The sequence below is a fragment of the Artemia sp. Qi Xiang Cuo genome, chromosome 7 (assembly GCF_049724085.1).
Source record: "Artemia sp. Qi Xiang Cuo chromosome 7, ASM4972408v1, whole genome shotgun sequence".
Classification (NCBI taxonomy): Eukaryota; Metazoa; Arthropoda; class Branchiopoda; order Anostraca; family Artemiidae; genus Artemia; species Artemia sp. Qi Xiang Cuo.
Window position 1 is genome coordinate 37,280,393 of NC_142800.1, and position 13,807 is coordinate 37,294,199.

A 13,807-nucleotide genomic window follows, 5' to 3' on the forward strand; every position below is an offset into this window, starting at 1 on the left:
TTTTAAAACTTTATGTAAATTAAACCTGACCCAGGAGTAAATACGTCATTAGTTTTGTAAAGTAAGTATTCTAACGCATAATTCTTTATCTGATTTTTTTTTTTTAGAAAATGCTGTTCTTATTATTTATCACCAAATGCATAAAAATTTATGTTTACATTAATTTCCTATACCATCCTCGTTTTCTATGAAAAGCTCTAAGCATATTTCTAGCTAGACAAAGAATATGGGGATGCCTTAACAGCTTGAATGTACATACAACTGAAGAAATCAAAATAAACAACCATAATTTAATTTATCAACATGATTAAACTTTTTACTAGAACGAGAGAAGGAGAGTTATCAAGAAATCCGACTCAAAGGAGAGCTGCAGTTGCTCCTTTCAGAATTCAAAAAGATTTTTGAGAGTTAGACCTTGCAAAGACATGCGCGATAGAGTTTCCTGACAAAAATGACGTGTTTAATTTTAAGCTTGTGATATGTACTGATGAGGGCTTCTATAAAGGTGGCAAATTTATTTTCAACTTCAAAATTGGTCAAGAATACCCTTATGATGCACCGAAAGTGAAATACGAGACGGTGATATACCACCCCAATATTGATTTAGAGTGCAATGTCTGTTTAAACATCCTCAGAGAAGATTGGTAACCAGTACTGACTATAAAATCTATTCCTTATGGCCTCCTACACCTCCTCTTATAACCAAACCCTGAAGATCCGTTGAACAAAGAAGCAGCAAATGTACTACAAACACATACACACATATTTGAGCAGAATGTTCAGCGATCCATGGGCGTTAGAACTATACCTAATGATTTTTAGACTTGGAAGTTTACCGCTGTGAAGATAAAGTTTCCTAATCTGAGTGCAAAACCTCGTATACTCAAGGAAGGGCTAAAAATTGGGCAGTGGATTTATTGGCGTTTCCGAGTTCACTGAAATTCCATGTAGCTGATTTAACTGTGTCTCCAAGTAATACAAAATTAGCTTGTACCAGGTCTACTCCAAAATGTGCCATTTATTCAAGGCCACACATTTCAATCAAATAACCTTGTCATGGTTATCCTTGTCTATAACCTTGCTAATTGTGCAAATTGTGGTGAATGTCATGTCTCTTTCAGCCTTATCTAGTTAATCGAGGAATAATTGAACGTATAAGTATGCATTTATTTATATTTATTTTCTCGAAAACGGGTTCATATTTTTTTTTGGAATATTGGGATCTTGAGATTTCCTGACCTGAATTAGTGATCTAGATAGGTCACAACATTGATAAAATTATTTGAGAATCTTGATTTTGGAGGAATAAATTATATGAATGACGCCATATTTGTGCGCATTTCAAGAGCGTAGATACGTTGTTTTTGCCTCAGGAGTTTTTGATGTCTATGACGCAGGCAAAACTACACAAAACCAAGCTAAGTATAAAAATACAATTAAAAATGTTTTGCTTTCAGGCTTTCAAAGGAAAATAAAGAACAATACTAAAGCCTAATACACGAATAGATAAAATTTTTGTGGAATCTTCAAACATAGCTCTTGAAGTTGATCAGCTGATGAGCCATTTCCAGACGTCTATTTTTCAAGTCAAGCTAAATAGCAGTATTTACAAGAATTTACCAAGGAAAGGCCAAAGAAGCGTTACTAAAAAAGAAGCAGGTGAGGGCTCAAACAAAGGCTCCCAAAGTAGAAACAAGGCTAAGGTTAACAATGCTTTCGCAAGGCTTAGAAGACCAATCTGCCAGCTGCATCTTTAAAGAAATTAATTAAGAAAACATTTTCCACAAAATAACTTTTTCAAAAAAAGAACTCCATTAAACAAAAAATGAACAAAAATAGAATCAAATAATCTACCAAGCATGCTAGCGCCACAAATCATTATCAATAAATGAATAAAACCCAAAACAAACAGAAATTAAAATAAACAACAGAGTTCAACTCAAAATAAGCAGAAATGAGTGTGAGTAGGGTTCTAAACCCTTATGCTTTCTAAAAGCCAGAATTTAATTCGTACTTTAATGAAAAAAATTCAAATGAATTTACTGACAAACATGTTCATTGTCAGTTTAATATACATATGCTGATATTTATTCCTTAAAATCTTAATTTATTTTTGATTTCTTAAAATTATTAAAATGAAAACATTTAAAAGAATTTTTTTCAGCAAAGTAAAAATTGTATTCTGGCTTTTGGAAAGATAGGGGGTTTAGAAACCAACACATATTAATTTCTGCTCGTTTTGAGTTTGAATCTGTTGCTTATTTTAATTTCTGTTTTTTTTTGTGTTTTATTTATTTATTGATACTGATTTGTGGTAGTTGCATACTTACAAGATTATTTGATTCTATTTTTGTTCATTTTCGGTTTAATGGAGTTCTTTACCTTTTTTTTGAAAAACTTGTTTTGTTGAAAAAGTTTTTTTTTTGATTAATTTATGTTCGTTATATATTGACACAGTCTTTTTCAGGGAAAAAGACTAAGCCTCTTTTAAAGTTAAAGAATCATCCCTTTCACAAAAGCCTTAAATACCCCCTGGGTATAACTTACAACCCTTGTCCCTTATCTCTTGTGTTTGTTTCAACCCCAAAAACCTTGTTATATGATATGTAGACTATTTTGAATAGAATGGCTATCTCAAAATTTCTATTAATTGTATTTCTAGACAATACAACGTTTGTGTTGGGAACAAAGTAACCTCCAATCCCTTTAACTCTGAAAAAGAGCACCAGAGAGTCTGATTACCAATCCAATGAGCCCCCTCCGAAGTTTATATGACAATGCTTTCAATAAAAAACCTTATATGCCCCCAGGGCAAACTTACAACCCTTGCCCTGAAGGCTGAGGGATTTGTTATCCTCAAAGACATAATTTCCAGACCTTTAAAATACATACAACAAAATGGCTATCTCAAAATTTTGATTGAAAGTATTTGGGAATATGATGGGCGTGGGGGCATTTGCCCTCTGATCACTTTCGACTAATAAAAAAGGCAATAGTTCTCTCAGTTTCTAACCGAGGTGGCCCTTTTTGAAGCTTTTACGACAAAACTTTCTATAAAAACCTTTTATGCCCCAAGGGCATAACGTACGACCGTTGTCCCGAGGGCTATGGCGGAGGGTTGTCAACCTAAAAGGCATAATTTCCATAATTTTCCACTAAAAGGAACAAAATGACCATATAAAATTGTTGATCGGAAATGTTGGGGGAAATGAGGGGCAAGGGGGGGGGGATGATTCTTCCTCCGATTACTTTCGATTATTAAAAGAGGCAATAGCACACTTAATTTGAAATTGATTGAACCCTTTTTTAAGTTTGTAAGACAACATTTACTATAAGAACCTTACATATCCTCAGGGCATAACTTATAACCTTATCCTGGAGGTTGCAGAGGGTTTGTCATCCTCAGAACTAATTTTCAGAACTTTCAACTACGTTGAAAAAAAGTGACTATCTAAAAATTTTGATTAGATGTGTTTGTAGAAATGGTGGGCACGAGAGGGGTTACCTGCCCTCCAATCACTTTCTACTATTATCAAGAACACTAGCCCTTTCAATGTTTGATCGAATGAGCCCTTTTTTAAGTTTCTACGACAACCGTTTCTATAAAAAGCTTATATGCCCCCAGGGCATAACTTACAGCCCTTGACCTGAGGAATGTGGGGGGTTTGTCATCCTCAAAGACATAATTTTTAGATCTTTAAACAATGTTGAAAAAAATGGCTGTCTCAAAATTCTAATTGGATGTGTTTGGGGAAATGGTGGGCGTGAGAGGGGGTTAATAACTCTCCAATCACTTCCAACTATTAAAAAGTACACTAGACCTTTCAGTTTCCAATCGAATGAGCCCTTTTTAGAGTTTTTACGACAACACTTTCTATAAAACCTTATATGTCCTCAGGGCATAACTTGCAACCCTTGCCCTGAGGGGTCTGAGGGGGTTATCATCCTCAAAAACCTAATTTCCAAAAGTTTCAACTACGTTGAAAAAAAGGCTATCTCAAAATTTTGATTGGATGTATTTAAGGTAATGGTGGGCGCGAGATTGGGTTACTTGCCCTCCAATCACTTTCTACTAGTAAAAAGGACACTAACCCTTTCAATTCGCAATCGAATGAGCCCTTATTGAATTTTCTACGACAACCGTTGCTATAAGAACCTTATATGCCCTCAGAGCATAACTAACAACCCTGGCCCTGAGGGGTGCGGGGAATTTGTTATCCTCAAAGACATAATTTCCAAAACATCAGCTATGTTGAACAAAATGGATATCTCGAAATTTTGAGTGTATGTGTTTGGGGATTTGGTGGGCGTGAGAGGGGGGTTAGCTGCCCTCCAATCACTTTTAAGATTTAAAAAGGGAACTAACCCCTTCAATCTCCAATCAAATGAGCCCTCTTTGAAGGTTTTACGACAATGATTTCTGTACAAACCTTATGTCCCCCAGGGCATAACTTACAACACTTGCCCTGAGGGCTATGGGAGGAATTTCCTCCCCAAAGACATAATCTCCAGATCTTCCAACTACTTTAAACAAAATGGCTATCTCAAAATTTTGATTGTATGTGTTTGAGGAAATGGTAGGCGTGCAAAGGGTGTTAGTTGCCTTCCAATCACTTTCGGCTATTAAATAGGGCACAATCCCTGTAGCTTTTTTCATAGAGCTTTTTTGTATCTTTAGGATGTAAACAAAATTCAATGTCAAAAGTGGGTAACATGTTTTTTTGGACATTTGGACATTTTCGAAAATACCAAATTGTTAGAATTTTACATTTAAAACTAGTCCAAACTATGACTTTAAGGATTTGTGTTCAATGTTTTTATTTTGCTCTTTATTCCCTATGAAGATGTACATAGTATTGGTATTACCGTCAATGAGATAAATAATGCTAAGCCATATATTTATATTCAAATTATTTATCAAGTGAAAACTATTAATTAAAAAATTTTAAAAAAATGAAGGCAAGACCACTTCAATTAATTATTCGACAAAGAGATCAACATGTATAAACTCCTCAAATACAAAGAAAATGCATTCTCTTAATTACTCGTGCTTATGATCACCTGGCATTTCCTTGTTATCAAGCTTCCGAGCAGTTGACCTCTCAACCCTTCCTCTCACAGGTGTTTGAACCTTGCGTGGATTTTAAATTTTGGTTCATTAAAACGACCGCCAACAGAAGTCGAAGTTCCTGGAAAACAAAAATATTTGAAGTTCGACAATGTAATAACTATTATTCTTTTTTTTTATGGAGACGGTTCTGATTCTACCAAAGATTTGGAATGAAGCAAAAAAAGAGGTTAAAGATAAAAATACAACCTTCGATACTCTCAATATTCTCGATACCCTTATTACTCTGAAATATATGGTATAGTGAATGAATAAAATTATTCATTCATACACTGAATACAAGATGCCCCTGAATTTTCGGAATGAAGCAAAAACTTTAAAGATAAATGATACAACCTTCGATATTCTCAATACTATCGATACTCTCAATACTCTACATATTCTCGAAACTCGAAATTACAGGTTTAGTCATTTGAATTTTTGGAATGAAGCAAAAAAGTTCAAAGGAAAACAATGCTGCCTTCGATACCCTCAAAATCCGACACTCCCGAATTTTGTATTCGGGAGAGGAGCTTTTAGCGAGGAACTGTTTTAATTGTTTCCCGGCAACAGTATATTCTATTACAGATTTGCTCAACAATGAATTTGAGCATTTTTCGAAACCGATGTTACAATTACAACACTGGGATCTTATCAGATGTATCTGGAAGATCCACTTATATAGCTTTACGGGATCCACAGCTCTTCAATATCAGCATACTGAAATTAGATTTAACTAAACTGTGCAAGTTCCAATCCTTTAAAAAACAAGAAAAATATTTGAACCCATGAACTTCTGCAATTGCAAAATGCTGTGAGTTTGCAACTATGAAAGAAGAAAGTTTTATTTTTCACAAATATGCAACATTTAGCTTTTTTGTATCTTTAGGATGTAAACAGAATTCGACGTTAAAACTGGGTAACAGGTTTCTTGGACATATTGAACATTTTTTGAGAATGTAAAGTCCTCAAAGAAATCAAGATACCCGGTAAATTTGGAATTTTTTATATAAAATAGTTCAAGCCTCACCTTAGGTCGATTCTTAACGTAATTTTTTTAAATCTACGTCTAGAAATTAACTTTGACCCTGCATAAGTTTCTTAGCCATGTTCGAAACCCTGAATACAGCTGTGAACAGTACATTTTTACGTTTGTTAGTAGAGGCATCCAGAACAGTTCACCAAAAACTTCGGTGTTTGGTGAACTGTTTGAAAATCAAACATTTCTGAAATTGATTTTCAATATCAACCGTTTGATTTTTGGTTTGAAAATAAAATTTTTCTAGCCATGTCCAGGATTTTGTTTGGAGCGGGGGTACATATCTTGTTTAAGAAAACATCAAAAATTTCTTTATATTCTTTTGTGTTACTTTCTTACGATCCGAATACAAATTGGAGAGGGGGAGAGGGTTCAAACCCATGGCCCCCTCCACTGGTTATCCAAAAAATATCACTTTTTTCGTTATCAGGCAGTTTCACTGTTTCTTATATCCTTCACCGAGGCTCATTGGTAATATAACTTTGACCGAGGGGGGACAGTTGTGGGTTAAAACATAACATTAATATATGAATATAATAATATTTACGAAAACACTAAATTTTTATGCGTAAATGGACATTGAGGCCCCAAAGAAGAAGGACCTGTTGTACCCTCAACATCAAAATTCAAATTATCCGAGTATTTACATTTTTATCTCTTCGCAATTCACTGTACCATAAACTTGATAAAATTAGAATTTAACATTTAAAACCAGTCCAAATTATGACTGTAAGGATTTTTGTTCAATGTTTTCATTTGGATTTTCATTCCCTAAGAAGATGGACCTAGTGTTTGTATTAACGTCAATGAGATAAATAATGCTAAATCATTTATTTATATTCAAATTATTTATCAAGTCAAAACTATTAATTATAATATTCAAAACAAATACATGCAAGACTAATTCAATTACTTATTCGACAAAAAGATCAACACGTATAAACTCCTCAAATACAAAGAAAATGCATTCCATTAATTACTGCTGCTTATAATAACCTGTTTTGTCCTTGTCATCAAGCTTCCACCTAGTTGACCTCATAACACTTCCTGGCCCCGGTGGTTTAACTTTCCCTGGCTTTTCAGATTTGTGTTCAGGAAAACGACCGCCAAATGAAGCGGAAGTTCGAGGAGAACAAATATTTTTTTTTTTTATGAGGCGGTTTTGAGTCTCCCAAAGATTTTGAATGAAGCAAGAAAACGGGTTAAAGATAAAAAATACAACCTTGGATGCTCTCAATACTCTCGATCTCATTAAGACTCTGAAATATATGGTATAGTGAATGAATAAAATTATTCATTCATACCCTTAATGCAAGGTTCCCCCGAATTTTCGGAATGAAGTAAAAACGTTATAGATAAACGATCCAACCTTCGATATTCTCGATACCATTGATGATCTTAATACTCTCGATACTCTCAATACTCTCAATGTTCTGAAATATAGGTTTGGTCACTTGAATTGGAATGAAGCAGAAAAGTTCAAAGGAAAACGATGCAGCTTTCAATACTTGACACTCCCGATTTTTCGATTCAGGAGAGGAGCTTTTAGCGAAGAACTGTTTTAATTGCTTCCCGGCAACAGTATATTCTATTACAGATCTCCTCAACAATGGATTTGAGTATTTTTCTAAGCCGATGTTACAGTTACAACACTGGGATCTTATCAAATGCATCTGGAAGATCCAGTTCTATAGCTCTACGGGATCCACAGCTCCTCAGTATCATCATACTGAATTTAGTTTAAACTAAACTATGAAAGTCTCAATCACTTAAAAAAACAAGAAAAATATTTGAATCCTTGAATTTCTGCTATTGCAAAATTTTTTGAGTTTGCAACTATTACAGATGAGCGTTTTTATCTTTCAAAAATATGGAACATTTATTTTTTTTGTATTTTTAGGATGTAAACAAAATTCAACGTTAAAACTGGGTAACAGGCTTCTTGGACATTTTTAAAGCTTTTTGAGAGTCTTAAGTCGTAAAAAAAAAATCATAGTGCCCGGTGAAGTTTTGAAGAGTAAAATAGTTCAATCCTCACCTTAGGTCCATTCATAACGTAATGTTTTTAATCTACGTTGAGAAATTAACCTTGACCCAATATAAGTTTCTTACCCATGTTTGGAAGCCTGGATAGAGCTGTGAAAAGTACAGTTTTACGTTTGCTAGTAGAGGCGTCCAGAACAGTTCACCAGAAACTTCGGTTTTTGGTGAACTTTTGGAATATCAAACATTTCTGTCATTGATTTTCAATTCTAACCGTTTGATTTTTGGTTTGAAAATCTAATTTTTCTAGCCATATCCAGGATGTTTTTTGGGGCGGGGGTACAAATTTCTTTAGAAAACCTCAAAATTTGTTTATATACTTTTTGTTACTTTCTTACGAGTCGAACAAAAATTGAGGAAGGGAAGAGGGTTCAAACCCGTTGCCCCCCTGCTGACTACCCAAAAGTATTAATTTTTTCGGTATCAGGCAGTTTCACTGTTTTTATATCCTTGACCGAGGCTCATTGGCAATATACCTTTGACCAAGTGGGGACAGTTGTGGGTTAAAATATAACACTAATATATGAAAATAATAATATTTTCGAAAACACTAAATGTTTATGCGTAAATGTATATTAAGGCCCCAAAGAAGAAAGACCTGTGGTTCCTGCAACATCAAAATTCGAATTATCAAAATATTTATATTTTTATATCTTCACAATTCACTGTACATTAAAATTGATAAAATTAGAATTTTACGTTTAAAACCAGTCCAAATTACGACTTTAAAGTACCAAGGACACCAAAATGAAAACACATTTAGCCATCTTAATCTATTTTAGGTCTATTCATACCTGAAAATCCGGGTTTCCTACGAGTTTTTGTTTAGCTGCTATTAGCATTTTTAATTTGAATAAATTCGCAAAACAGTGTTGTCAATAATAAAACAACGATAAACTTCGGAGCTGAATAATATTAGCGAATCCGACACTGTTTTTCATTTGTGAAAATTCAAATTTACAAAATCTGTTGATTGTTATATATATATTAATGAAAATACATTTTGTGAAAAAACATGACCTCAAGTTCAGAAAGTGACTATTCTGATGTGTCAGAAAATATTTTGATGATGACCAAGCGCTAGATGGTATACAAGATACCATTTCAGGATATTTGCTCCAGCTAGACCGCGACGCCGCGCCGGCGGATCGACCAAACGCCACCGACAAGAGGCCTGGTGCCACCAAAGTGTCGCAACGCTGCCGGCACGCCGCCACCGACAGAGGCGGCGGCGTTTGGTCGATTTCAAATTAATTTTGCGGCAATTCTTTATTGCGTCAACCGCAAATTCGGAGCTTTTCCTTCTTGTGTGGTTTAGTATTTCGATTTTCCTGATTAGAAATCAAGCAGGGCTTGCACTATCCCCAAATTTTCGGGTATTTCTCCGAAAATCTCTGCGTCACCCCCAAAAAAAATTGGATTCCCCGAATCCCCGAAAACCACGCAATCACGGTGCCACCCCTAGCGATTTATCACCAGTGACTTTCCCTGCCAAATATTACTTGGTATACCATAATTCTTCACTACTCCCTTGTTCATTAATTTTCGTCTCTTTTGTTACTTTGCATAAAAAAGAGACAGATGCAATTGCAAATATTGCAATATAAACAGTTCTTCATATGCTGACAAAAAACAGGATCTTCTTTATGAAATGAGTTCAAATCATTTCGAATGTAGTTTCCCAATCCCTATTTCTTACATCGTTTGTAGTCAAGAATTTTATTTTCAAGTTGAATCCCAAAAAAAAATCTTCTATTGTGACAAATTTAGCGATAGACTAAGCTATATACAAGGTTTGGGAATTAACTATTTAACTGAAAGTTACCTAAAAAATATGATTCAAAAAGAAATTGTAAATTATTGCCTATAGGAGGGGGGATAGAGGGCTGTCATTTTTAAATGATAGTACCTAATTTTTTTATTGAAAGCGGGGATGCCAAAAGGTTAATTCTTTTTATCATTTAAAATGGAGACAGAAGAAAATGATATCAAATTCCCTAGGGAACCATTGAAATATTTTGATAGACCCAAGGCCCCCCATTAGGACTTGTTCATTGTCTTGGGTATTTTGCGACTTCTCATAGGCTGCTGGTCTAATTTGGCTTTTGTGTGTGCTCCCTTTTAACTATATTCTTTGGATCTTATTGAATGCCACGGTAAATCTATGACTCAGTTTTCCAATAATTTGAGGCATATCTGAGTAATTTCGACATTTTTGTTGTTGTCTTTGTACCCTCTTACTCATACCCTCAATTTTTTCAAGGAAGACTAAGCTTTTTAATGTTATTTTGCATGTTTGTTTGAACCATATAGTGACCTAGTTAATTATTAAGTAACATATTTTTCTAATGAAAGCTGAGACAGTATCCTATCAATGTGGTATCCAGAGGAGAAGGGGGGGGGGAGGGAAGTATTACATTTAAATGATAATATCTCGAAATTTTTTTTATTGAAAGCAGGGATCCCCCAATTTTTTTTCTAATTTAAAGCAGAGATGGTATTTTATCAAGGTGGTATCCAGAGAGGGGGGGAGTAGTGAGCTATAATATTTAAATCATAATACCTCAATTTTTTTTAAAGAAGGTGTGCCAATAAGTTAAATATTTTTGTTATTTAAAGCACAGACGGTATCCTATCAAGATTGTATCCAGAGGGGGGGGGCATAGGGAGCTATTATATTTAAGTGATAGTACCTTGATAGTACCTGTTTTTAATACAAGATATCTTTTTAAGAATCCAAAAGAGCAAAAAAAAAAAAAAACAATCAATATCAAAGTCACCCATTTCAAATGTTTTAAATTTGATAGGCAAAGGGCATTATAAAAAAATTAATCTTCTAATTTCAAAGCTATATTCAAAGTTTTCTGATTAGCCTAATTTAATATTAAGATGGTCTGGCCTAAAAAATAAGACACACGTATAGTCAGAACTCCATTGCAAATCCATATATAGCTAAATTTATCAAGACTCCTCCCCCCTCCCTCCCTCCATAATGGTGAAAAATATACCCTGAATTATAAATCAACACCATATTTTTGGTACATAGCCTAGACTGCAGTTTTCAACAAAATTTAGTGTTTCAGCACAATTCAAAATAGGATAATGAGTATTTTTCATGCTCTTTTATAATTAAATAATCACCTTACAGGGACTATTAATTAGCCCTGAAGGGGCTAGAAAGCTCAGAACAGCCCATAGAAACCTAGTAGCCCTATGCTAAAAAATTTTCTTATTTAAATAACCGGCAAAGGAGAAAAATAGGTCATATGTAGCTGACTAATGATTGAAGCTGACTGAGGCTATATATTTCCATATTAGGGGGGGGGAGTAAAGCATAGGCTAGTGGTATCAACTTCAAAGTCCAATAACTATAATAATTTATATATTATGAAGTAACTAAGTAAGATTCTTTTATTCAGGCTCATCACTAAACAAAATATAACCCAGTTGTGCTGATGATTTGTATCTGGTAATTATGTATGTGATTCCAATCCTCAAAATGTAAATGGGGCAAAAATAACCAGTTAGCCATGATAAAATAAAAAGTAGCAAAATAGAACTAAGAAGGTATTTTTCAAAGTCTAACTGAAGCAACTGCTCCCCCCTCACATAGTTGGCACCCCAAAATTATGTGGCCTAATGCTGAATTAGAATAAACAGTGTACAATGGCAAGTACAAACAATACAATAATATATTGTATATGATTCATAATACAATAATAACAATGACAGATAATGATCTAATAGTATTGCTTTATATAATCAACATTTGTCATTCAGAGAAGCCATGACTCTCTAATTTTATTCTTAATATAATTCCTGTTTTGTTCCACTAAATGTTTTTTGGTACTGTTCTAATATATGGGCAACATGCAAGAATGCAACTTGAGAAAAGCCAAGAACAGATAACATTATCCAGTAATTTCCTATCTTATGCTCTATAAACAAGGGGTTTCTCACACCTGAAACTATATTCAAGCTTTAGTTTTTTGGGGTTTAGGAGGAAAACAGTTACCTAGGTTAGTTTAGGTTATGTATTTATTATATGCTATGTTTTACCCCCACCCTCCTAATGTGCAAATATACAGCCACAATTTGTTTCTAAAGTATTATATTTTCATCCTATTTTGTTATTTCATTAGCATTAACCAAACTTCACTTCTTGCATGTTCCCCAGATATTAGAACAGTACCTTTTTTTCCTGCATTGCTTTAGTATAACAGTGTAACATCCTTTTCACTAATAAATACCCATAATTTTTTGAAGGCAAATAGGATATATGTTTTGAAAATTCAATTGATTATTATTATTGTTGCTGGTTTGCCTGTGAGTCCAGGCAATTTGATGTTCATATGTTAGTCCTAAAACTCAGCTGCCCTTGCCTGAGACTATAGGCAGGCAAACCTTATGTCACTTGTTCACCTGCAAATCCAGGCAACTTGTTGGGTCAACCAATTTTGAATGAATTTTGTGTTAGTGTAACTGTCTGAGCTTATAAACTGGGTTGCATGTCTAAGACTTTAGGCAGGTAGACCCTATGCCACTTGTTTGCACACAAGGCCAGGCAACTTTTCAGTCAACCAATTTTCAATTAATTCTGTTTTAGTGTAACTGTCTTGGCTTATAGATTGGGTTTTCTGACTGAGTACTGCATGTCCAGGTGACTTAGTGGTCATGTTAATCCTAAAACTTGGTCAAAATGACTTAGACTCTAGGCTGTCATGCCTACTTGGAAAGTCTACTTGAATTACAATAGAGATGACTATGACTTTTGGGCTGACTCACAACAGACAATGTCTATGGAACTTGCTGATGAAGAAGCATCCTAAGCCTAATTTTCTTGGCCAAATAAATTCTCAGGTAGGTTGAGTAAGTCTTAGGATTGATATGTGACCACCAAGTTGCCTGAACTGCAATTGGAACTATGAAAAGCCATCTGTATGACTTTGTTGTTTTCTCTATGTATCAGTGGGGTAATATAATTTCTTTTGTATGACATTTTAGTGGATCATATATTAAATAAGAAAACCAAAAAGCATTCTGTATAACTTTATTAATGTTTCTCTATAATAATTTGATGTTTAAAGTCATACAGAAGACTTTATATCATTCTCCATGTTTAAAGCAAACACAATATTGCTACTATTATGTAGTAACTATGAGGTAGATTTATATCAAAATATTCAAGCAAATCACACAGCCTACTAGGTGTCTTACCTTAGCCTACATAAGGTAGGCTATCAGTGGAAGTCATTTTGTCTGCAAAACTACCAATATGGTAGCCAATATATTGATACTTTCTTTTAGAATCATTAATGTTTACCTTTACTGCTTCATGGTTAAAAGATCCTGGAATGCCAAAAATCCTAGTAGCATCAAGACTAGCCCTAGTCTAGCCAAGCTCTTTTCCAGAAGCATTCCTTAAAAGTATTTTTCAAAGAAAAGAGCTTTGCTGAACTAGGTTCCAATTTCTGTTTTACCAGAACATACAAGAAAACAACACTTTCTAAGGCTATATGCTGATTTATTTATTTTTTGTTCCTTTTCTGCTGTTTAACAGCACACGTTATTTATTTTTGAAATTGGCCACGAACTTTTGTATTGGAATACATTAGGCT

The 13,807-nt window shown here is 34.2% G+C and overlaps 1 pseudogene; it reads left to right on the forward strand.

Moving 5' to 3' along the window:
* Positions 1–303: 303 nt before the first annotated feature.
* LOC148950234 (NEDD8-conjugating enzyme Ubc12 pseudogene) lies at positions 304–822 on the forward strand (annotated as a pseudogene).
* Positions 823–13,807: the final 12,985 nt, after the last annotated feature.